The sequence below is a fragment of the Vipera berus genome, assembly GCF_964194415.1.
Source record: "Vipera berus genome assembly, chromosome: 4".
Taxonomy (NCBI): Eukaryota; Metazoa; Chordata; class Lepidosauria; order Squamata; family Viperidae; genus Vipera; species Vipera berus.
Window position 1 is genome coordinate 22,839,371 of NC_138206.1, and position 24,907 is coordinate 22,864,277.

At 39.0% G+C, this 24,907-nt stretch overlaps 1 protein-coding gene across 1 annotated transcript in view; it reads right to left on the reverse strand.

The window, feature by feature from the left end:
- Positions 1-24,907, reverse strand: part of ATP8A2 (ATPase phospholipid transporting 8A2) — a gene marked incomplete at its 3' end in the record, with an annotated part of 203,542 nt that overhangs the window by 109,081 nt on the left and 69,554 nt on the right. The gene's annotated exons all lie outside the window — the stretch shown is intronic.

Here is a 24,907-nt window from a genome sequence, read left to right on the forward strand (position 1 = left end):
AGCCAACCAATGGACACTTACACGTTGCAGGATTATAGTGGGAATATTGCAAAGAAGTATAAAATGGTGTGGATTACAAAACAGTACATTTAAAGAATGTTCTTCCTTGGCTCAATAGCTGGTTCCTATAACTCTCTTCCTGCTCTACTAACATTCATCAATAACAACAGACTGGAAGAAGCTACAGAACAGCAGAAGATACATCTGTTTATGCAAAAATATGACACCTCTATAGCTGAAATGGCTCTGTTATACAGGTACTGTAGTCCTCGACTCACAATCACAGTTGGGACCAGAATCTTCCTGGCTAAGCAAGGCAGTTGTTAAGTGACTCATGCCTGATTTTATGACCTTTTTTGCCATAGTTAAGTGCAAAAACTGATTTTCTCAATGCTTGTGTAACTTGCCAAAGGTAATGTAGCACAATCTCTACAATTCAACAATGGCCATTATAATTAGATTTGATTTCTGTGATTTCTGTAGTGATTAAAAAAAGCTTACATTTTCTTTCAACTCTCTCCTGACAGAACACAAGCTATTTTTTTTTTGTGCCTTTCTAATTCATTAGCTGTGCCAACCCAAGTGCATGATTAGGGAATAGGATGGCAATGAAACTGGATAAGATTTCTACTCTGATGTATATTTGATATATTTATTTATTTATTTTATTTAATTCCATTTATATCCTGCCCTTCTCCGAAGACTCAGGGCGGCTTACAAGCATCAGTTGTTCTTACTTTTTAAGGTATCACTTTGCCTTTAATTCACTGGTACAATCACATCTGGAACAGACTTCAACATGGAATTCAGAAACTTTCCCCCAATAGAATATAAGCTTGCTTTGTAACTAACAGAAATGCCAATTGCTAACTGGAAGATTACTGAGGCCACTGTAAGCTCTTATCTTTCTAACCAACTGAATAGTGGGATAGAATATATTTCTTCTCACATCCACCCATCTATTCTTGGGGAAAAATAAAAAAAAAACTTCTAGGCAAGATGCAAACATCATGATACGTCATGTGATGCAATGGACTAGGAGAAGAAATGATATTACCTTCTCCTGGTTACGTTCCTGTTCCATTTATGTTGGAGGTACGATTTAAAGTGCTTCCAGGTTGAAAGGATTAGCCAGGGATATCACCATAGCTAGAGGGATGACTGAGGTGTGTGTGTGTCTCCTTTCATGTTCCCGTCAAGGAGCTCACCCCAGCACACAGTAGCACTTAGGTCTCTAACATGGGTTTACTAACTCCAACCCAGCATCATAACCACAAGAGCCACTGCACTCCCCTGGCTAAGTTGATACATCTGGATACCAGATTGCCTATTCCGAAATAGGCCTGTGCAAAACATTTAAAGAGGAGCTTTATGAAGTCAGTGGCTCTAAGTGCCCTTTCTTAAAGCATTGAGGCAGCCACATCATTTGGCAGGTCCAGCACAGCTGCTTTGAAGATTTTTCTGGTTTGAGTATATAAGCATCATCTCTTCGAAGCAGCTACGCTAAGCCTTCTGGAGGATAGGCCTGCCTCAATGTTTCAAGGAAGGGTATTTTGCTCGTGCCAGCAGTGCACTTGATGAATGGGTTGTACAGTCTATTCTGAAGGCCATCTTTTGAATGTTAGCTTTATTTTCAGCAAGAGGTCACAGCCTAGGGTCTTTTAGTGCAACTGGCACCAAAGATTAGTTTCCCGTTCAGTAGGAAGTAAATTCATCGTGCTGAAGAGAAACTGAATGTTTAGCCTCCAGCCTGAATTATAAATAATCCTGATGCCTTAAAAGGACCACTGTCAATAGCTCATCTTCTTCCACCCTAGAAACTATAGCAATCACGCTTCTGACTTGTCTTCCAACCTTGGAGATTTGATATTTTATTCTTCCTTACGGGTCCAGTGAAACCTGGAGCTCCTAATGTCTACTGTAACAATTCTGTAATATCTTTTCTACAAGCTAAGACCTGATTGCCACCAATAAATTGCTTTATAAATTCCTTCACAGACTCTGACCAACTGGTCTGCATAACTTCAGTACTGTGAAACAGCAATATACACTAGACGTGGAGCTGCCTTTCCAAAGCTTGAAAACAGACCCACATATTTATTTCTTGCAAACTAGAACTACCCAATTCCAGCAAATAATAATAATAATAATAATAATAATAATAATAATAATAATAATAATAATAATAATAATAATAATAATAATAATAAGAAGAAGAAGAAGAAGAAGAAGAAGAAGAAGAAGAAGAAGAAGAAGAAGAAGAAGAAGAAGAAGAAGAAGAAGAAGTTGGAAGGGACCTTGGAGGTCATCTAGTCCAACCCCCTGCTAAGGCAGGAAACCCTATACCATTTCAGACAAATGGCTGTCCAGTCTCTTCTTAAAAACTTCCAGTGTTGGAGCATTCACCACTTCTGGAGGCAGGTTGTTCCACTGGTTAGTTGTTCTAACTGTCAGGAAGTTTCTCCTTAGTTCTAGGTTGTTCTTTAAATGTTTTAGCTTCCGGTCCCCTAATCCCCTGCCCTCTGGAACCAGCTGCCCGTGGAGTTGAGGACTGCCCCCGACCTCCGTTCATTCCACCGGGACCTGAAGACCTGGCTCTTCGAGCTCTCTGGCCCAGGCTGAGAATTTTAATTTTAATTTTAATTGGGGTTTTTATTCTCTCAGGGACTATTATAATCTTTTTAATTGTTTTTAATTTTTGTATTTCTTGTTTTAATTCCCTGTAAACCGCCCTGAGTCCTTCGGGAAAGGGTGGTATACAAATCCAATTAAATAAATAAATAAATAAATAAATAAATAAATAAATAAATAATCATCTTTGTTGCTCTTCTCTGCACTCTTTCTAAAATCTCAACATCTTTTTTACATCGTGGTAATCAAAACTGGATGCAGTATTCCAAGTGTGGTCTTACCAAGGCATTGTAAAGTGGTATTAACACTTCACGTGATCTTGATTCTATCCCTCTGTTAATGCAGCCTAGCACTGTGTTGGCTTTTTTGGCAGCTGCAGCACACTGCTGGCTCATATTTAAGTGATTGTCCACTAGGACTCCGAGATCCCTCTCACAGTTACTACTATCGAGCAAGGTACCACCTATACTGTACCTGTGCATTTGGTTTTTCTTGCCTAAATGTAGAACCTTACTTTTTTCACCAATGAAATTCATTCTGTCAGATAGCACTCAATGATCAAGTCTGTCCAGATCCTTCTGTATCTTAAGCCTATCTTCTGGAGTGTTGGTTATTCCTGCCAGCTGGGTGTTGCTTGCAAATTTGATGAGTTCCCCACCTATCCCCTCATCCAAATCACTGATGAACATATTGAAGAGGCTAAAACAGAGCTTTGGGGTACCCACTGCATACTTCCCTCCATGTAGATGCAATTCCATTGATGACTACACGTTGAGTATGGTTGGTCAGCCAGTTATGAATCCATCTGGTGGTAATGCTGTCTAACCTACTCCTTTCTATCTTATATCTTATTCTATCTGTTGAGAGAATTTCTTTCCCAAATACAATTCTCATAGAATTCTATGTAGAACAATTCATTGAGAAGATTGAAATGGATTACAGGAAGCCTAGTAACAACACTATTTTCTATTTATAACCAAACACAACCTTATATACATTAGTGTAGCAATTTCTTTAAAAAAAACCCTTCTAAGCTCTTCTATGACCCAATGGGGCAGGAGGTCCTTCATGAACATGGAGAAGCTTCCAATTGGCTGCACCAATAATGGTAGTTACCTCTTTATCATTCTGGGAACTAATTGCTATAATTTCCATGGATAAGGTTGGACTTAAATCTGGATTTTCCCCTGTCCTAGTTCAACACTTTTGTGCTGGAGCGCAAGAGAGGAAACATGAAGTCAGCCTGTCCAACAAGAAATCAATGCACATTTTATCAGGCACGATCCCAGAGAGTACAAGTGAAAAGCATCACAACCTATTAAGATATATGCTGACAGAGGTAAGAGTCAATCTGGAACAACATTGGGGGGGGGAAAAAAACCTCGTTGACAATAGCAAATTGGAAAACCAAGACTGGAGAATATACAGTAATGGAAAAAATGATTGTATATATTCATAACTGAAGTTTACCTAAATTCAGAGGGACATGTTTCTCTTATATACATCCTCTCAATAGCAAGGCAAGTTGAAACATTTAGAACATGGTTTTTGATGAACATGAGAAACTGTTTAAAATAATTGAAATGATTTAAACAGAAATGAATATAATTGTAAATGTTTCAAACGTAATATAAAGATACCTAAGCAGCATTTAGAAGGAAAGGAAGGGAAAGGGGAAAGTAAAGTAAAAAGGAAAGGGAAGCTTTAATGTTTCTTTGTATAGATATTTTTTCATTTTTTCTTAATCATATTAAATCTCAACAGAAATGGTTTTTAAAGAACAATAACAACATACCTGAGTTAGTTATTATACTAGTACTTTTGTCGTTGTTTTTAACTTAATTAATAAAAATAAAAATGTATGGAAAAAAGAAAGGCAATGCCCAGATAAACATACTGACATGTGAGTTTCATCCATAGCTGAACCAGGAACTGCTGAGTTTTCAAAAGGTAGCAAGAGAGATTTTGAAACTTTGGGCTGTTTGCTGAGCATTGGGTGCCCTTGGCAGCATAGACAAAGGAAAATAATTGGCAGGGCTCATTATCACCATAAGATGCAAAGTGAGAGAAAGGTGTAACCACAACTTTCCACCTCCAGTTTTAACATTCACAAAGCTAAAATCGAACCGCAGAAACTACCACACTGTTAAAGCACTTCGTTTCAAAAGTTCAAAAGATCTCTCTGCTTTTGCAGGTCTGAGGTAGTTTTAAATCTCATTACTCAGATCCAAGTGAATATGAATTCTCTCTTATGCGGCAAGATTGGATGTCATCCTTTTCCTTGCTTAGAGCCGTCTTAATTACAATTAATCTGTAGCAGTTGCTAGTTAAGGATTAGCAATAGGGTTTGTATGGTCATCATAAAGCATAATTCAAAACTATATCAATATTATATGCATTTCAGATATATTTCCTTCTTATTTCACAGCATTTGTTAAATAATATGTCAATAGTTGACTCTTTCTTTTCAGTTTCCCCTTAGTCTAGTAGTTGCTTTCTGAGCACTGAATTTGGCTCTGTTAAATTGGTTTTGCTGTCAATGTTCCTGCTCTCTACCAACAATTATAATATTGATTTTCACTGCACACACACACACACACACACACACACACACACACACACACACAAAAATCAATATTCTCCCAGGACAGAGTTGATTGACAACAACATAATAGAGATTAGCTTGTCAGCCTAATCTATAAAACTAGTCTGTAAAACTGGCATCCATTAAAAAAAGGTAAAAGGAAAGAAATTAAGGTATGTAAGAAAAATGCACACTGCACTATTGTAAGGATTTTACTCTGGGAAAATAATTGTAAATACAGTTAAGAGAGGAAAAAAACAAAATGGTTTTAAACAGGAATTAGGCAATTAATTTAAAATGTATGCAGTTATTTAAAATGTTAATGCCAATTTTAGTGTGTGTGTGTGTGTGTGTGTGTGTTGATTTAATTACACCAGACATGTCAACCACAAGGCCCGGGGGCCAGATCCGGCCAGTGAAGTGGTTTCATGCGGCCCGCGAAGCCATCCTGGAAACAGTGAGGGAACGGCCCCCACTGCCTTGGCCCTGGCCCAGAGACCCTCCTCCTGCCAGAGACCCTCAGATCTGTCCCACTCTTGCCCAGGCCCCCATAGGCACCCTTGATGCGAACGATGTAGAGCTGGCCACGCCCACCCAGCAGGCCATACGTGCTTTAGCCACGCCCACCCAGTAGGCCATGCCCACCCAGGCCACACCCACATGGCCCCCTGAGGGCAACCGCAATGCTGATGCGGCCCTCAATGAAATTTAATTTAATTTAATTTAATTTAATAACATTTATATACCGCCCTTCTCCCTGAGGACTCAGGGCGGTTCACAGGGCAGAATAAAATAGCGAATACAAACATTAAAATAAGATTAAACAAATTGCCCTAGTTAAAAACAATATAAATACAACACTAAAAACCCCCAGAAAAGTTAAAAAACGAAAAATAAAATAACCCCAACACTCCCCCTCAGGCTAGGCCGGCTTGTACAAACAGAAATGTCTTGAGATCGCGACGAAAGGAGCGAAGATCGGGCGCCATCCGGAGCTCAACCGGTAGCTGATTCCACAGCTCCGGAGCGCCCACAGAGAAGGATCTCCCCCTGGGGGCCACCAATCGGCATTCTCTGATCGGTGGCACCCTGAGGAGGCCCTCTCTGTGGGAACGCACAGGGCGCAGGGAGCTTGATGCCGGCAGCAGATGTTCCCTGAGGTACTCCGGCCCCATGCCATGGAGTGCTTTAAATACCGTTACCAGTACCTTGAATCTCACCCGGAAGACAACTGGCAACCAATGCAGCTCACGGAGCAGAGGCGTAACGTGGGAGTATCGGGAGGCTCCCAACACCACTCTCGCGGCTGCATTCTGTACCAGTTGGAGCTTCCGAGTAGTCCTCAAGGGCAGCCCCATGTAGAGAGCGTTGCAGTAGTCCAGACGAGAGGACACGAGCGCATGAGTGACCGTGCATAAATCGTCCCGGCTAAGATAGGGCCGCAACTGACGCACCAGGCGAACCTGTGCGAAGGCCCCCCTAGTCACGGCTCCTATATGGTCTTCCAAAGTGAGCCGTGAATCTAGGAGGACCCCCAAGTTGCGAGCCCTATCTACGGGGGGTAATAGTTCACCCCCCATAACTAGAGGTGGAATGTCCGAATAAACCCGGGACGAAGGTATGCAAAGCCACTCAGTCTTGTCGGGGTTGAGTTGGAGTCTGTTCCTCCCCATCCAGACCCGAACCGCCTCCAGGCAACGGGACATCACGTTGAGGGCATCACTGGGGTGGTTTGGGGTCGAAAAGAAAAGTTGGGTATCATCAGCGTACTGATGATACCCAACTCCAAAGCCACGAATGATCTCACCCAGCGGCTTCATGTAGATGTTGAACAGGAGAGGCGAGAGGACCGACCCCTGAGGAACTCCACAAATGAGAGACCTCGCGGTCGACCTCTGCCCCCCTGCCAACACCGACTGCGAACGTCCCAAGAGATAGGAGGAGAACCACTGTAAAACTGTGCCTCCCACTCCCAATCCCCTGAGACGCCGCAGCAAGATACCATGGTCGATGGTATCGAAAGCCGCCGAGAGGTCTAATAGGACTAGGACAGAGGAATGCCCCCTGTCCCGAGCCCTCCAGAGATCATTCACCAGCGCGACCAATGCCGTCTCCGTGCTGTACCCGGGCCTGAAACCCGATTGGTACGGGTCTAGATAATCCGCTTCATCCAGGACCAAAGGGAGCTGATGCGCCACCACACTCTCAACAACCTTCGCAAGAAAGCGAAGGTTGGAGACAGGACGAAAGTTGTTCAATACAGCCGGGTCCAGGACAGGCTTCTTGAGGAGAGGCCTCACCACCGCCACCGCCTTGAGTTTGAAACCCCTGAATTCACTGTTAATTCACTTTTTCATTTTTTGTTTTATTTGGTGCACTTTCCCACCTAATTTCAGCTTTAGGTTAGGCAAGAAATACTGTTTAATAAGCCAGTTAAGAAATAATAGTTTTTTATATTTTGACAGAAGCCATTCAAATAAATGTGCATCATTGCAGCAAAACAGATTTGCCTGAAATTATTGGGGCTGGCTGTACGTTTTTGGAATGGTTTAAACAGTTTAAAGAGCCATTTGGTGACTCTACTTTCCAGGTCTTAATTTTAACTAAAATTCAATAGAAACTTTGCCACAGCAGGGGTTCCCAAACTGGGGAACATGAATAGATCTCAATGGGACAATGTGGATAATTTTTTTTCTTATTTCTTGCTTTCCATGCACCTTGGTGTATAGTCATGCTGACCACATGACCATGCAAATGTCTTTGGACAATGCTGGCTCCATCATCTCAGAAATGGAGATGAGCACTGGAGAAATGGAAATGACTGGACAGGAGAAACCTTTACCTTTTTTGACATGCAAATAAACATGTTTGAAAATACAATACATTAAATATAGTGAAAAAGTATGTTGAATATGTTTAGCTTGTTTGTGAATATTCAGGATTGTCAAGATTCTTCTGATTTTGCCAGTGACAGATAAACAGCAGTACATGTAAACTGATTTGCAGCAGTCAAATTTATTCAAAAAAATTCTTTATTGACCAAGCTATGTATGCTATTAACTTGTTTACATTTGTATATAATTTTAAAAATTAAAATATGGCTATGATTAGGGAAAGAAAATACAATGAAATGTTTATTAAGTACAGTTTCACTGTCTGAAACCACCCGCCTATCCTCACTAAAGGTTAAATTGTTAACAATGATGCATAAGGCCCAATCATCTTGGGGGACACCTTATAACCAATAATAGACAAGCCAGAAGAATCGGCTTCAAAAATGAAAATTATAGCTTTCCATCAGACATTGTCCAAAAACATAGAAGTATCTTATGACTGATCAGTGTCAAACCCAAGAAAACTCTCAAAACAACAGAAATTCTTCTAAATTCTTGCTTGCTGCCTAATATTAATAGCCTGCAACTTTTGAAGTGAGGTGGTTTTTAAAACAAACAAACCAAGATGCCAAATAAAGGAGAATATTTGTAGCTCAAGGTTGACATGATGATGTTGTTATCTAGTCTGGGTAATGAAATATATGCAAAAAAACAAGCACGCTTGGAAAGCACCAAGGACCAAGGATGCCAAATACAAGAAGAAAAATTACTGGGTAAATTCTATGAAATGTTACACTGATCTGGTGGAAGATCTTCAATGCCAAATTATGGAAGTAGTGAAAGCTTCTTCTTTTTCACAATTCAGTGTGTTGACAATAGTGATACAGCACCCATTTGCCATATGCGCATTCATATAAGGATGACAGAACTCTGAAAGTACTACTTTTTACAAATAAATTGATGATCATCTGAAAAGCTTCAGATGTATGAACACTTTTTGGGGGAAAAAGTGATTTTTATGGAAAAAGTAAATGGTCTTTCATGAGAAAGTATGGTCTTACTGGTGGATGCACATCTGTAGTGACAAATTATTGCATCATACACAGACAAGTCCAAAGTTGCTAGGAGTTGGGTGGAATATAAATAAATAAAAGTAATTTATGTATTATTCATTCTGTTTGTATAAATGCCCATCTCAAATCAGTGACTCTGGGTGGTGAGTTATTTTTTATTAATAATATAATTATTATATAACTGCTAAAACTGCTAGCAGCATATCTGTGTCATTAGATTGCAAATTTAATGAAGAACAGCACATTAAACAGAAGACTTTTCAAGTTCTTTGCATGGTCTTGGGAACAGATCATAAAGCACATCTGTTTCATTGAAAGGATTATGGCTTTCCTAAGGGAACACAGTTTTATGATTATTTTAGCTGAAAGACAAAGTGGAATTTTCCCTCAGATTACAGAAGAAAGAACTTCTTATGGTCCGAACATTTTGACTTTCACTGGCATTGCGGTGAATATTTTTGAATTCCTCAAATCAATTTAATTTAAAACTGTAGGGAAAATCTGCAAGACTGCTATATTAGACACTGTAATGCCATAGAAATGTTTACAAGGAGGGAAAAGCTGGCTTCTCATCTTTTCTATTGTTATCACCAATGAAAAATGAAGGTTACCATGACATTTATAAAACCATGTAAAAGGAAAAATATGTGTTTAACCTGGACTGCTAAGAGTCTTCCTATTGATTTGGCAAAATACAAATGTAATAAACACAGAAAGAGTGGATTAAGATTTTATACTGGCTCCTTGTTTAGTAAACTTATATCGTCAGAAATGTTTATCTATAAAAAAGCAGAAATTGGAATTAAAATTGTTGAGAAAAACATCAACAATTGTAAACATGCTAATGATACTACTTTGTTGGCTGGGTATAAAAAGTTGTTATTGTTTATTTATTTGTAAAATTTATTAGCTGAAGATATTTCATTTTGAAGGTAAAAAAGAAAGTGCAAAATCTGGTTTGCTGCTCAATGTATTTTTAAAAAAAATAAAATAAAATTATTTCAATAGGAAATCTCTACATAATGCAACAAGGAGAATTTGTAACAGATTATCTTTGTAGGGTCAAATGTTCTTAGAGATTCTAACTGTACCTATGGAAGAGAGAGATCTGCTACTTGGGAGGAAGAGTTTTGTCAAAACTAGATAAAATACTCAACTGCAGAGGTATCACAAGTTGTAAAACATAACTATGATAGCTGGATCATCTGAATGATAAAGAAAAAATTAGGCTGGCCAAAAAACAGTTGAGAATATCTTGAACTTGTTCACAAGCTTCTTCTCTAAACCAACCCATTTTTCCCACCAAAGATTAGTTCAATACAGGTGATGACTGTATCTTCATTCCATCCCAAGAAAATGTCATCCAGTCCTTGGGAGGACCGATTAGGAAAATGGAAATTTTGTGGAACTCCCACTAGGGCAGTAACTGGAACGTGAAAATTTCTGTATTGCTTTTTGCTGATTTGGGAATATAATATTTTAACATGTGAGTCATTTGGAAAACGTCTCAAAGTGTACTTCTATAATAGGGTTACTACTAGGGTAGCCTTCAATGTCAATACTTCTATTTGAAAAAATATTTAAAAAAGAGCTATGCTGGTCTATGACTGTAATAAAGATTTGATTGAAAGAACATACAGGAGTTCATGGGCCTCCTTGCATGCCTTTATTAAGTACTAGAAAACTGGCTACTTTCTCCCTTTTTAGCAGGTATTTTTTAATAAGCAGGTACTCCAAATAATATGTGTATAAAATGGTCCAGGATGTTATGGCATTTTGCATTTGGGAGAAGGGCAGCTATATAAATATGATAAATTATATAGTAGAAAATATTGAGAAATAGAAGCTTCTCACCATGAATTCCTATTTCTTGAAAATCTTATTGGAAAACATAAAATCCAACCTGTATTTCAGTTTGACCACAAAGGGGTTGGTTAGGATCGAAGAGATTGAAGGATTCATTGAATAGGAAACTAATAAATGGAAATAGAAAATAAATAAATTAAAAAGCAATAACCGTCAGAGGGATCTAGGAGTCCTAGTGGACAATCACTTAAATATGAGCCAGTAGGATGCTGCAGTTGAAGAAAAACTACATAATCGAGGAATACAATCTAGATCACTTACAGTCTTAGTACCACCTTATAATTCCTTGGTAAGATCACATTATATAAAAAAGATGTTGAGATTCTAGAAAGAGTGCAGAGAAGAGCAACAAAGATGATTAGGTGGCTGGAGGCCAAAATGTATGAAGAATAGTTGCAGGAATTGGATATGTTTAGTCTAATAAAAAGAAGAAAATGGGGTGCCATGATAGCAGTGTTGCAATATCTAAAGGGCTGCCACAAATTAGTCTAATCTCCAAAGTACCAAAGACAGAACAAGAAGCAACAGATGAAAACTTATCATAGAGAGATCCAACCAAAACTAAGGAGAATTTTTCTGATAATGAGTACGATGTGGAACAGCTTGCTTCCAGAAGTTGTAGGTTCTCCATCACTAGAGGTTTTTAAGAAGAGACTGGACAGCCATTGGTCTGAAATGTTATAGGGTCTCCTGTGTGAGCAGGGGTTGGAGGTCCCTTCCAACTCTGTTATTCTGTTGAAGAGTTCGAGAAAAAGTTCACTGAATTCAATGTTTCAGCTTGACTCCTGTGCACACTTACATGAATATAAGATCCTTGGGGCTTACTTTGCATAAGAACAGGCCACGGTTCACAGTAAATTCATAACAAATGTTCCAAGCTACCTACAGGACTTTAGCTGGAATTAACTTGCCTGTAACATTCATTCTGGAAAGCAGACTCTTAGTGACTTCCCATTTTTGTGAAATGAAGGGATCAAAGATAGGCTGGTATTATGGGATTATGGCATCATCTTCCATGTGAAACCAGACTTGCCCCATTTTTACCACTTTATAAGTGATGACAAAGCTTTTTAGAGACCTTGCTAGGATGATGACCTGGCATTTGCATGTATGTCTTTATTTTGGTTGCTTTTGTTGTTGTTGTAAATTTTCATTCAATTTGACAATTTATTATTTATTATGTATCCACGGACTTTTAGCTGTATGTGTGGTGATAGGAGATAGTGTGGAAACAGGAGATAAGAATGAATGAATGCATGAACGAATGAATGAATGAATGAATGAATGAATGAATGAATGAATGAATGAATGAAGCATCCTGAGAAAAGTTAAGACAAGCAGAATCCTCTTTCTCAGGGAGAAAAAATGTTTTAAGAACTCACAAGCATTATTTCTACTGTTTTTCAGAGAAGACTCAAAACCAAAGAACAAAGTGTGATCTTGGTATAGAAAATGTCTGGTTTTGGACTCTTAATATCTCAAATGACTGGCAAAGGCTTTTCTACATAGAATTGTTACCCATCAGAATACCCTACACTGAGCAAATGATCTGAGTCTATTTAGCACATCCTGCGAGTCCCTTGGACTGCAAGGCGATCAAACCGGTCAGTCCTAGAGGAGATCAACCCTGACTGCTCTTTAGAAGGCCAGATCCTGAAGCTAAAACTCAAATACTTTGGCCACCTAATGAGGAGGAAGGACTCACTGGAGAAGAGCCTAATGATGGGAAAGATTGAGGGCAATAGAAGAAGGGGACGACAGAGAATGAGGTGGTTGGATGGAGTCACTGAAGCAGTAGGCGTGAGCTTAAATGGACTCCAGAAGATGGTAGAGGACAGGAAAGCCTGGAGGAACATTGTCCATAGGGTCGCGATGGGTCGGACACGACTTCGCAACTAACAACAACAACAACAACTATGTTGGGTTTTATTTATAATATGCCTTGTATGTAATTTTTATTTTAAATAGTAAGAAATTAATAAACAATAAAATTAAGACGAACGCTGATAGAAGTGCATAAAAAGAGGAGGCAAGTAACTTTCCAGACAAGTTAAAATGGAAAGAATCTCAGCCAATTCTGCCTGCTAAATGCAGTTGTTGCCAATATATAAATTTTTACTGCTTTACTATAGCTGATTTTAAAGTTAAGCTGCCTGTAGCTGAAATATAGTTCAATATCGCAGAATATATTATATTGTTCATCGCCCCAATCCTTATCTGCATCTTCCATGAAAGCATTTAGGCAATATTTGTCTGATTGTCAGGGCTCACAAAACAGAAGAGAATGCTTCTTAAGAAGGAGGGGAAAAAAGGCATGGAAATATCTCCACCAAAAATGTGGGAAAAAAAGAGAAATGCCAATAACAGAAATAATAACTGAGAGGAAACATTGATTGCAATTTTGGTGTCATTTTAATCTTACCCGCGATTAGGCTGCTCAAATACCATAGGTATTTCTAGGATTATAGGTGAAGTTACAATGATACTGTACAATTAAGTTGTACTTTTGATATAAGATAAGAGATAACTAATACTACAGAAAAGGAATTACTGCTATTCCAGCAGATAAATGCAGGATTTTAAAAGATTTGCAAAAAAGAGAAGACTTTTAGATGATTGACTTGTCTTAAATAATAAATTATAATTTCCTTTAAAAGCTATTAGCATAACTGGAGGTAATATGAACCAAAAATTTACCAGTTCACTCAGTTATATTTCTTTCCCCCCCAATAATCCTATGATAAAAATTAAACCAAAATTTGTGTGACTGATCTAGAGGAAAGAAGCCATTGTCTCTCAATCCTGCCTTATTTTATATTCTGGAGAATATAAATATAACAGCTGACAGTTGTTTTTCCTACTGATAGGTGACAATAGAGGGGAAAAGAGCCCACCTATCACTGTCCTGAAATTGAGATGCAATCTTAAATTAACTAGGTTTTACTGATTCTCATCTTCGGAGAGGGTTGATTTAATATCACTGTTTTTAAAATACGTAAAATTTTATTTCCATTGCTACCTTTGTAACTTTACCTTCTTTTAAACTACCTTGAGTCTTTTGAGTTGGATGGACAATAAAAACTGCAAAACAGACAAACAGACAGAAAAAAGGATAAATCTATAAGAGCAGCAATACAGGCCAGCCTCAGGGCTTGGGCACAGTAAAATTTGCAGTTTATAGGGGCAACACAAATTATATCAACCTTTTTTCCCCCCTTCTTCTTATTCCAGGACAGAAGCATGCGTCTTAATACTGCCATAAGGAGATATTCTGCTGTAAAATATTTTTGCTAAGCTATTTTTTTCTCCAAGTGTTCTCCTTATTGGAAATGTACTATGCCAGGGGTGTCAAACTCAATTTCATTGAGGGCCGCATCAGCATTGCGATTGCCCTCAGGGGGCCGGGTGGGTATGGCCAGGGTGGGCGTGGCCTACTGGGTGGGCGTGGCTAGAGTGCGTATGGCCTACTGGGTGGGCGTGGCCAGCTCTACATCGTTCACATCAAGGGTGCCTATGTGGGCCTGGGCAGGAGTGGGACAGATCTGAGGGTCTCTGGCAGAAGGAGGGTCTCTGGGCCAGGGCCAAGGCAATGGGGGCCATTCCCTCACTGTTTCCAGGATGGCTTCGCGGGCCACATGAAACCACTTCGTGGGCCACATCCAGCCCCCCGGCCTTGTGTTTGACATGTCTGTACTATGCAATAGCAGAACTTGAGAGTTGTGGTGTCAGATGTGGACTATACTTCTTAAACAGATGAGTCAACCCTTTTTACTAGTTTTATATAAACCAAGATACTTTTTAAGAAATAAAAATAATGTAAGACAAAGTTTGTAATCTATAGAATTTAATTTGCAAATGTAAGGGTTTTATGTATTTGTTTTTATTGCTTTGCTCTGGAAATGATTTGGTGAAGATCAGGAGATAAATTTTTTTAAGTAAAAGTAGCTCCAAAACTATGTTCAGCTGTCTTGTGTAGATGTTTCCATTACAGAAGCAATTATGTCAATTTTCCTCTCTTTTCTTACATACTTAAATGATGTTTATTTAATTTCAAGTAGAACAAAGTTCAGTAAAAGTCTTTTGTCTTCGAACAAAGACTTTGTGTTCAAAGCATTATCCCTCCCTCCATCCACCCACCTACCCACCCATCAAGCCACCCACCGTGGACAATATTTCTGCATTACCAAGAAAAATGAAAACTTTTCCATTAAGTGTAGCATCCAGAGAAGGAAAAAAATAAAACTCAATGGTCACATCTGGATATGAAGAGATAGGATTTGGCTACATTTGATGCTGAATGATTATATAATGCAAGGACTGGATATGAATTAAAAAAAATCATAACCGGTCATAGCCCTCAAATGTATGTACATTGCAGGCCTATACAATGAAACAGAATAACAGAGTTGGAAGGAACCTTGGAGATCCTCTAGTCCAACCCCCTGCTCAGGCAGGAAAGCCTATATCATTTCAGACAAATGGTTGTCCAGTCTCTTCTTAAAAACTACCAGTGTTGGAGCATTCACAACTTTGGGAGGCAGGTTGTTCCAGAAGTTCTGGGTGCTCCCACACTGGAAGTTTTTAACACTGGAAACCAGCATCAACCTGGCAGTTTTATTATCTCTGGAAGAACCGAAAGTGCAACTGATGGAGCTTTTGGAGTTATCTCATTCAAAGATGGAAAACTAATACCCTCTCTGTCCATTTTCTAACTAAGAAAAAGGAGTTACAGATGCATGTACTAAATTGTTGAATAATTCAAAAGTAAAAATAAACTCTAGAAAATTAGAAGCAGATTTGTTAATATAAGAAGCTAAATCATCCTACAATTTAGGTAGTATGTGTTATTATCCTAAGCCTATACCAATGAGGTGGAAGATGACTGCATGAATAAACTTACAATTAGAATAATAGGATGAGGTTATGAAAGGGGATCTGCACTCTAAAATCTGGGCAAAAACTACTTTTAAGTATGGTTAGTGCCCTGTAAGACAATCCCCCAAGAGAAGAAGTTGAGATATGCTTACTTCAGCTATTTTAAAATTGAACTGGCATGCAAATATCAAGAAATTAATTACATTTCCTTGAAAGGTAAGACTCTGTTTTCCCATGTTCTAATACACTGAGTGCTTATTTTATAAGTAATCTGCATTTTTTTAAAAAAAATTGACAGTTTTTTTTAAAGTGGCCTGAATATGGTCTGTCTCAGTTAATGGGTTTTACTTAAATTGCCTATTCCATGGGTAACCTATTAAAAAAAGAAATTATTGGTAGGAAACACTTTCTTTTTGGGGGTTTTCAAAGATATCTTCCTTAACCTGGATTAACTAAAATGGGGTGGAGCAATCTGAGACAGGATGACTGATTCTATTACTGTACACATTTTAAGGTGCTGGCTTCTACACAATAGATTCTAAAAGTCTTATTTACAGATAGACAGGTGACACTATATGAAACTCTAGTGTGCTGATATTAAAAACTGGCTTAAAAATGGCATAGTCAATCATAGATTAGCAAAGAGGAACAATTCTAGTTTATTCTGAAACACATATTTCTTGCTCATTTTTTTAAACTTTTCCTATATAGCAGGATAATGTAATGTACCATTTTCCTCAGTCTTGCCTTACCATGCAAAGTTGTCATGTCATTTCATGAAACAATTAGAATTAATTTCCAACAGCCCAACTACAAACTGTTATTTTAGAAGCTGTTTTTTCCCCTTTAACCTATTACAACTATTGATTACCACTGTTCCTGATCTGGACAATACTGAAAGTCCTAATTAATACAAGTCATGATGAAAACTCCTCTCAGACATGCAGGACTTAGAAAAGGAAAAGAAAATGTACAATCCTAAGAAAAGACTAGAATTAATGTGAATGCTCTAACACTGGAAGTTTTTAAGAAAATGGTATAGAGCAGACATGTCAAACACAAGGCCCGGGGGCCGGATGCGGCCCGCGAAGTGGTTTTATGCGGCCCGTGAAGCCATCCTGGAAACAGTGAGGGAATGGCCCCCACTGCCTCGGCCCTGGCCCAGAGACCCTCCTTCTGCCAGAGACCCTCAGATCTGTCCCACTCCTGCCCAGGCCCACATAGGCACTCTTGATGTGAACGATGTAGAGCTGGCCACGCCCACCCAGTAGGCCATACGCACTCTAGCCACGCCCACCCAGTAGGCCACACCCACCCTGGCCATACCCACCCGGCCCCTTGAGGGTAACCGCAATGCTGATGCGGCCCTCAATGAAATTGAGTTTGACACCCCTGCTATAGAGTTTCTTGCTGAGCAGGGGGCTGAACTAGAAGACCTCCAAGGTCCCTTCCAACTGTTATTCTGTTCTGTTCTGTTATTCACATATTAATCTATCCTGAAAAGTGATTTTAAACTGTGTACAGTTGATGTTGGTGGTTCATGATTCAACCCGCATGGCAATAGCTTAATATTTGATTTGTATCCATCGATTATTCCCTGCAAATAAAAATGTATTTATTAGAAAGCAACTGCCAGTTTGATATCACTGTCATCATGTAAAGTTCTATTATCAGATAATTGACTGGGATGACTTTTTCCCCCTCAGCAAAAAAGGGGAATAGTTTCTGATCTGTGTCCTATGAAACCACTTGCCAACCCTCCTCAATTTGCTCCTGCGTGGCAATGCTCAGTGCTACAAAAGAGGAAATTATTTAACACATGGGGACTACTCAAAGTACATATATTGAAAGATTTAGTATAAATTAGTCATATTACTTTTAATTTTACCCTTTTTATTGACTTTTGCCCTGGTTGCACAATATCTTTGCCTTGACTGTTCTTACCTGTCAAGTCACGGAATCAGGACCATTCATAAGGTTGCAGCACAGAAGATTTATTCACAAAAATCTAGTCAACTAATAGCACTAAACTGGTGCTAGATAAAGATTAAGGGAATTCAAGGGAGGCTGGACTTGGATCTCTTGTGGACTTTAATGACATGGTTAATTAGAGCCATGGTGGTGCAGTGGTTAGAATGCAATATTGCAGGCTAATTCTGCCGACTGCCAGCAGTTTGATTCTTACTAGCTCAAGGTTGACTCAGCTTTTCATCCTTCTCAGGTGAAATGAAGAGCCAGATTGTTGGGGGCAATATGCTGATCCTGTAAACCACTTGGAGAGGGCTGTAAAGCACTGCATATATAAGTCTAAGTGCTAAGTGCTATTGCTATTAATTCTGTTGTCTTTGTCTATCTGTTCTTCTTCTACATCACACATTTTGTATGGTGGCCCCTAATAAAATGCTGTTCTTAATCTGAGAAGAGTTGTCCATCTCCGCTTCAAATACATTAGCTTTCGTGTTCTGATATGCTAAAGATATCTGTTATAGTTCAGGGAGCTGATTGACAAAGATGAACAGAAACCAGGCCATCCTGTGGTAACTAACTTGGCTTTCCTGCTGATTCTGCAAAGTGTTGCAGATGACAAGGATAATAAAACTCAGAAATCGCTAACCTTAAACCTCCAAATGAAAAGTCCTATGTGATTTGAGGGGAGGGGGGAGGAGGAAGAAAGGAGAGAAATTTGCCACCTCAAAGATAGTAAATTAGGGTTGCAACATGTTTTACATGCGTCCCCAAGGAGGAACTTGTATAAGGAATCTGTGGAAAAAAAATCAATTACATTCAGTTTAAAGGGGGCACTTCTCAGTGGTCAGCAGGAAAAACTTTTGGGATGCGGCAGACCTGACTGCTTTCCCCCTATTTCCTCCACCTTCAATTGCATGCACAGATGAAAGCTGTCAGAATCATCTCTCCCTTACGGTTTTCAAAGTCAGGAGATGAGCATCGGGCTGTCATAAATTGTCAGCGGTAGCACTAGATCATAAGCATTGATAATTCAATAGCTGATACAGTAGATTGGAGCAGGGAGGGAAAGTCAAAGGACTATATATGGGAAATTAGAACACATACATAATTTTCTTTGGGACCAATTAATGTTATTCAAGTTTGCATATTCTTAATCAGAAATATGATTTAATTTAAGTTGCAGTAATTTAAGTCACAGGCCAGAAGGGGAGCATCTTTTATAATAAAAATCAACAAGTCACCATGTCGATGGTGGGGTTCTCAGCATTTACTGATCTAATTTAGAAATGAAAAGACCATCTAAATGAAATTACAATAACCAGCTTGGAGCTGGCCACTGCAGGAACGAATTAGGTCTGAGCATAAACATTTTAGGATAAAATTGCAGAGACATTTATTTATTTTGTGAGCTAGATTAGAGAAATTTCTTCTAGGTGATGGCAGGAAGAAAGAGAGAAGAAAGAATCCTTCCTCTCTTGTTTGCATTGTTACCGGTGATTTTATATATATTTGTTGTTGTTGTTAGCTGCGAAGTCGTGTCCGACCCATCGCGACCCTATGGACAACATTCCTCCAGGCCTTCTTGTCCTCTACCATCTTCTGGAGTCCATTTAAGCTCGCGCCTACTGCTTCAGTGACTCCATCCAGCCACCTCATTCTCTGTCGTCCCCTTCTTCTATTGCCCTCGATCTTTCCCAGCATTAGGCTCTTCTCCAGTGAGTCCTTCCTTCTCATTAGGTGGCCAAAGTACTTGAGTTTTAGCTTCAGAATCTGGCCTTCTAAAGAGCAGTCAGGATTGATCTCCTCTAGGACTGACCGGTTTGATCGCCTTGCAGTCCAAGGGACTCGCAGGAGTCTTCTCCAGCACCACAGTTCAAAGGCCTCAATTCTTTGGCGCTCAGCCTTTCTTATGGTCCAACTTTCACTGCCATACATTGCAACTGGGAAGACCATAGCCTTGACTATACGCACTTTTGTTGACAGGGTGATGTCTCTGCTTTTTAGTGTGCTGTCTAGATTTGCCATGGCTTTCCTCCCCAGGAGCAAGCGTCTTTTAATTTCTTGGCTACAGTCCCCGTCTGCAGTGATCTTGGAGCCCAGGAAAATAAAATCTGTCACTACCTCCATTTCTTCCCCATCTATTTGCCAGGAATTGAGAGGGCCAGATGCCATGATCTTGGTTTTCTTAATGTTAAGTTTCAACCCAAGTTTTGCACTCTCCTTCTTCACCTGCAACAAGAGGCTCTTTAGTTCTTCTTCACTTTCTGCCATTAGAGTGGTATCATCTGCGTATCTTAGGTTGTTGATATTTCTTCCGGCAATCTTAATTCCAACTTTTGATTCATCTAGCCCTGCCTTTCTCATGATGTGCTCTGCATATAAGTTAAATAGGCAGGGCGACAGTATACAGCCTTGCCGGACTCCTTTCCCAATTTTGAACCAATCAGTGGTTCCGTGTCCAGTTCTCACTGTTGCTTCTTGACCCGCATATAGGTTTCTCAAGAGACAAATAAGATGGTCTGGTATGGTCTGGTACTCCCATCTCTTTAAGAACTTGCCACAGTTTGTTGTGATCCACACAATCAAAGGCTTTAGCATAGTCAATGAAGCAGAAGTAGATGTTTTTCTGGAACTCCCTAGCTTTCTCCATGATCCAGCGTATATTGGCAATTTGATCTCTAGTTCCTCTGCCTCTTCGAAATCCTGCCTGTACTTCTGGTAGTTCTCGATCCACATACTGCTGAAGTCTAGCTTGTAGGATTTTAAGCATAACTTAAAACTTAACTCAGGGACGTTAAGCTCATTCTTGTATAGTTCTTCTGTGTAATTTTGCCACCTCTTCTTAATCTCTTCTGCCTCTGTTATGTCCCTGCCATTTTGGTCCTTTATCATGCCCATTTTTGCATTAAACGTGCCCTTCATTTCTCCAATTTTCTTGAAAAGATCTCTGGTCCTCCCTATTCTATTGTTTTCTTCTATTTCTTTGCACTGTTCATTTAAGAAGGCATTCTTATCTCTTCTAGCTATTCTCTGGAATTCTGCATTCAATTGGGCGTATCTTTCTTTTTCTCCCTTGCCTTTCGCTTCCCTCCTTTCCTCAGCTATTTGCAAAGCTTCCTCAGACAGCCATTTTGCTTTCTTGCATTTCTTTTTCTTTGGGACGGTTTTGGTTGCTACCTCTTGTACAATGTCGCGAACCTCTGTCCATAGTTCTTCAGGCACTCTGTCTATCAGATCTAATTCCTTAAATCTATTTGTCACCTCTACTGTATATTCAACAGGGATATGATTTAATTCATACCTGAGTGGCCTAGTGCTTTTCCCTACTTTCTTCAGTTTAAGCCTAAACTTTGCAAGGAGAAGCTCATGGTCTGAGCCACAGTCAGCTCCTGGTCTTGTTTTTACTGACTGTATAGAGCTTCTCCATCTTTGGCTGCAGAGCATATAGTCAATCTGATTTCTGTGTTGACCATCTGGTGATGTCCATGTGTAGAGCCGTCTCTTGGGTTGTTGGAAAAGAGTGTTTGCTATGACCATTGTATTCTCTTGACAGAATTCTATCAGCCTGTGCCCTGCTTCATTTTGCACTCCAAGGCCAAACTTGCCTGTTATTCCAGTTATCTTTTGGCTTCCTACTTTAGCATTCCAATCCCCCATGATGATAAGAACATCATTTTTTGGTGTTAGTTCTATAAGGTGCTGTAGTGCTTCATAGAACTGGTCAATTTCATCCTCTTCAGCACTGGAGGTTGGGGCATAGACTTGGACTACTGTGATATTGAATGGTTTGCCTTGGATTCGAACTGAGATCATTCTGTCATTTTGAGGATTGTATCCCAGTATTGCTTTTCCTACTCTTTTATTGACTATGAAGGCTACTCCATTTCTTCTGAAGGATTCTTGCCCACAGTAGTATACCTGATGGTCATCTGAATTAAATTCACCCATTCCTGTCCATTTTAGTTCGCTGATACCTAAGATGTCAATGTTCAGTCTTGTCATCTCTTGTTTGACCACGTCCAGCTTTCCTTGATTCATGGATCTTACATTCCAGGTTCCTATGGAGAAAAAATCTTTACAGCATTGGACTTTCCTTTCACCACCAGACACATCCACAGCTGAGCGTCCTTTCGGCTTTGGCCCAGTCGCTTCATTCTTTCTGGCGCTACTAGTACTAGCCCTCTGCTCTTCCCCAGTAGCATATTGGACGCCTTCCGACCTGAGGGGCTCATCTTCCAGCGTCATATATCATTTTGCCTTTTGGTACTGTCCATAGGGTTTTCATGGCAAAGATACTGGAGTGGGTTGCCATTTCCTTCTCCAGTGGATCACGTTTTGTCAGAACTCTCTGCTATGACCTGTCCGTCTTGGGTGGCCCTGCACGGCATAGCTCATAGCTTCATTGAATTACGCAAGCCCCTTCGCCACGACAAGGCAGTAATCCATGAAGGGGTATATATATATATATATATATATATATATATATATATATATATATATATATATATATATATATATATATATATATATATATATATATATATATATATATATATATATATATATATATATATATATATATATATATATATATATATATATATATATATATATATATATATATATATATATATATATATATATATATATATATCACAAAACAAATTATAGTTTAGTGTTCAGTTGCAATATCCCTCAAAACCACTATAGGAACGCTTGAGGCTACAAACGGCCTCAAGCAGCCTCCTCTTTTGTATGCAAGAGATCACAGATTCAACCTATGGAGTTCAGAGGCATCTGTGGGATTCATCCTTTTTATCAAAATGACAAGAGCAGCGCTGAACTCTCATACTACAAACTCTGACCTTTTCACAGATGTGATGCACATACAAAAAGGAGTAAAGCTTACACAAGACTGCTTTCCTCTTATTTCCATACAGTGGTCCCTACATACAAAACAACACCTCTGGCAAAATTACTTAAGTGCAAAATTAAGATCATTTGAAAGCAGAACAAACAACAAGAGAAAAGATTGGCTAAGGAAACAGAGATACAGTTCCCATTTCCACTGGCATTGGCAGTTTATATAAAAGTCCTTTTCACATCATGTCTGAAAGGACACATAAACTGGTAACATTCTCACAAATTCATGAAATCCTCTATCTCCAACTTTGTTCCTTGATTGCCATAATTTCCAGTCACAGGCATGCTGACTGTTTAAATAAGTATACCCCAAAACATTAATGTCTTACAGTACTTTCTTCCATATCAAATATACACGTCACCGCCATTATTGGTTCAGTGTATTTCTTGTAACATTGAAGAAGGGAAATCTTAGAAGTTCTGTGTGGCTTCTTTCTTTACATATAGTCAGTCTTTGTAAGAGCAGCCTATAGAGTCAAACTAATTCCCATCTCCAAAGTCTTAGTGTGAGTTACTTGACTGACGGCATGGCTGATTGATTATAATTCCCTTCTATTGCCAAGAATTTGCCAACATTAGTCATCCTCTTTCCATATGGTGGTGGCCAGTTTTAATTATCAGAGCGTCTTAAGATGAACATTTAAAAGTAAAAACAAGCAAAAACCCTTCAAAGGCACCCAACATCCCACAGAACAATGTTTAAAAGGGCAATAAAATATTGATACTGTAAAATGATTCAAAGGAGAAATAAAAAGACATGATGTAATTTCAGAGGTTGAAGAAGGGAAAATAAAAGAGAGTGGAGCGGAGTGGATGGGGTTTCCTCCAGGGAGAGTGAGGAATGCCTTTAACAGCCTGTATGGCTTTACAGGAATATTCCTTTCACTGGCCAGGTGCTTGTGGAGAAAAGAAAACATTTTTTATCCCACTCTGGGCTGCTTTAATCATACTCCTGCATGTCAAATAAGACACTGCACTTTAAAGCCACGGAGGAAGAAAGCTGGAACAGAATTGCCACAGGGAAGAGGAAATTTCAAATTAAATAGTGGAGCTATTCAAATTAAATAGTGGGGGAAAAGGGTAAAATTAGGGTCCATCTTTATTTCTTAACCCAATGCTACAATATTTTTTCAAATCTAGACGGACTACGATTCGCAACTGTCAATATAAAATAGCATGCATTCAAAGGATTTAATGGAGCATATATTAGGAGTTAGCTTTTCATTTCCACAGGGGAACAGTACTTCAGATGCATTTGCCATTCAACATAACTTTAAATATACTTAAGATATATGGTGTATTTATTTTTGGGGCTTTAGGCATAAAGTACTGTTGATGCTGGTTCTCAAGAGAAATCTTTAAAAATGAGAAAGCAATAAATCTGGGCTTGGTTCGCAGGAAAATGGAGGTACATCACCAGATGGGTTGACCTCCTTTCCATTGTCTGTATCAATAAGGTTAGTTAAAAATAAACAAGTAGTTGGGGTTAACAATACAGAATATAGAAGAACTCTCACCAACAATACTACGGTATTTTATATCAGCTTTAAGATCTAACCAATATTCATAACTTTTTCAAATATTTGCTAAGCTCTCGGTGCAATCATAAAGCAACCATATGTCAGGAACATTAGCTGAGCAAATAATAACTGAATGCAAATAAGCAAGACTATTACTTCAAAGGCCAATAGCATTCAGAAAATGATACACAAAACCAAACAAAAATCCAATATGTCCCATATGTGACAATCTACCTTGATATATTGGCTTGAGTTCAAGTGTTACATAGCAAAAGCATGACTGTTGTATTTTATTAAACAATCTAATATTGTCCTTAAGTTTGTAATACATCTAAATATACTTTTTACAGCACAGAAAGAAGACAGCTGCCATGTTTGAATTAAATATTGAATTTGGCCGTACTAAAAGAATCTTACAGTACCATTTATGCTAACAACTCTCAGTATATAAAAATAAGGGAGTCCCTGTGGATTTTAGTCTGCTAATCATTGCCAACCATAAGGGGTGGTGCTCATCTCTGTTTCAAGGCAATTGAGCCAGTACTATCCAAAGATATTTCCACGGTCATGTGGCCAGCATGACATAAACAGGGCACTGTTACCTTCCCACCAAAGTGGTACCTATTTATCTTG